General features: G+C 35.7%; 1 protein-coding gene across 35 annotated transcripts in view; it reads left to right on the top strand.

Moving 5' to 3' along the window:
* The window catches only part of ZNF536 (zinc finger protein 536), a 340,334-nt gene that overhangs the window by 110,589 nt on the left and 227,245 nt on the right, over window positions 1–2,500 (top strand). The window lies entirely within an intron of this gene.

The following is a 2,500-nucleotide window of genomic DNA, read 5'->3' as shown; positions in this document are numbered from 1 at the left end:
GTAAGATTTGCTATATTAGCATACTTTGCACCATATATTAAGCCATAAATGGATCATCCTGTTATGCTTTAGGGTCCCCATTCTGAAATTCCTCAGTCAAGTGAATCTCTCCTCAAGACTAGAAATAGAAACAGTTCCCTTGCATTCTCCCACAGCCTCTTGTCTGCCTCTCTTTCATTTAAGAATAGTGATTGGGAAGTGTGGTATCTTTATGTGAACATCAACTGCAGACACAAACTTGTGCCAAGTTACTGGAGTCTCTTCAAACTTTTGAACTAATATATGGATGATTAAACAAAATGTTTGCCTCTCTGTCTTGTATTTGTGGATTATTTTTTTTTTCAGTTTTTTTGGGGCAAGAAATTTAAAACCCCAGTGTAACAGTGGCAGCTGGTTGGGCCTCTTCAGTATATTAAGATCAGGGAGCTGTACAAAGTTTCCTAGCAAATAAATATAACCCATTAGTACAAAAATATTGAGGAACAGTTAACATATTCTAGTTTCAAGAAACCACTGCTGTTATTTTGAGTAGTTTTGATACAACCAAATCAAAGCGAAGATTTGAAATAGCTTTTCTGAAAGCCCAAGCCTAAGTCATAAATTATTCTACACCATGATTTGTTCAGATAGTAAAACCATACCTCTTTGCCTGACATTACTGAAATGTGGAAAAGGGAAAGTTAAAAATAAAATGAAACATTTAAATCTTTGCTGTTGAGAACTTCAGATAGATGGCAATATAGCAAAGTTGATAAAAGCAATTCTCAATTAGACTTTATTATTATTTTATTGAGGTATTATTAATAAACATCAGGGTGCAGCTGGTGATAACACTCTCCTAGTATTAGACAAGTGGACACAGAAGAAAAATAAAGGCAAGTCGTCTGTAATGAGAAAAAGTAGAAGGATGTGGATAAACTGCAAATGAAATGAAAAGCAGAAATATATGATATTTGTCCTTCAAGCCATATCCAACAGCCTTTAGCTGTACACTTAGCCCTATCAACTTCTGCATAACCAGTTGAGAATAAGCTGTATTTATATGAGTGCAGGCTATGTGTCTAGTTCTGAAGAGAACAAAATGTTTTTTAATGTTTTGGGGGATTTTTGGGGGGTGGAGTTGGTTGCTTTGTTTTGCTTTTTTTTTTCAGTTTGTTCCCTTTAGCCCAGTATATCCACAGTGTTCTGTGTGTCTTCAGTTACTCTTTACAGACCTTGCTGCTAAAAAAATAAAAAAAAAAATCCTAATTCCAATAAATTTCCTGAAGTTAGCTATAAAAGGTAGTCACATACTAATTCAATAGCCTGATATTAGCTGTAATCCATAATATTATCAGCACTACACTGGCAACAATTACAGTGGCAATACATAACTGCAGTGTGTTTTGAGGGCAGTATTTTAATAAGGTAGGTGTTTAGTTCCCTGCAGCATATAAAACTGGTGATTTTGACTGCAAGGCTGCTTGGACTGGAAATCACAACCATTGCCAGTAAGGTTTAGAAAGTGTGTGCCAGGCAAGGGAATCACTGTTCGATGCATTTACCCTCTGGGGAGGTAAAACACAGATGGGGGAGTTAGGAGTCTTCTAACATTTAGCTGATACATTAGTGGGTAGCAATTCTGCTTCAGGGATGTTCAAAGTAGTTCATCTACCAGTTGGGAATCATTATGGGCACTAGTAGTGAGGATTAGATATGATAGAACAATAAGGGATTGTGGAAGTACCACTATCCTCCCCCCTCCCACAGACAAATGTTTCATAATCCTGGATACCCTTTTGCAGCTATGGCTGTCTTTAAAAACAGTTCTGGATTAAGGGGATGTTTTCAGTACACATACTAAGCACCTGTCTTCAGAAGAATTCAATGGTCATAGTCAAATAGGATATGGTAATGTGTATTTTGACCAAAATTATGTAAAATAATTTCTGTACATAAAAGTAGTACAGTTACTATGTGTATTCTTATCAGTTGGTGTGAGAAAATCTTGACAAAGCATTTTGTATTTCAGTACTGGGTAACCAAATGCAACAGTGACTTTCTGGGATTGTTTTTATGCCGTGATGCACTAAGCTATGCTTAAAAACTGTAAATTCATGATGGAGGAAGGGTAAGCACATTTTGAGGAAAGGAAAATCATGGTCAAAAGTCAGGAGAAATCAACTCAGTGTCTGTTGAGCTGTGCTATCACCTGTTTACTTTTACCCTGGCAATCTCACCTGAACATACATTAATTATTTCCTGTCTTTTTTCTATAGTCTTGAAGTTAAAACGTTTTCCAGAATGTACAAACAAACAGCTAATTTCATTGCACTTCTGTCTGTATGCAGTGAAATAAAATATGATTAGCTAGCTGAAAATGTATAACTTTTCAATCAGTAGTTAATTCAGTCCCAGAACCATATTCATATATATTTGAAACAAAATTGACCTTCTTGTTTATGTAATCTGTACATACAATAAGTGCCTGATTCAGTAACAAGCTACTCAACAATGTAGA

Source organism: Cyanistes caeruleus, chromosome 12 (assembly GCF_971803275.1).
Source record: "Cyanistes caeruleus chromosome 12, bCyaCae1.hap1.1, whole genome shotgun sequence".
Taxonomy (NCBI): Eukaryota; Metazoa; Chordata; class Aves; order Passeriformes; family Paridae; genus Cyanistes; species Cyanistes caeruleus.
This window is presented reverse-complemented; position numbering and strand designations above follow the sequence as displayed.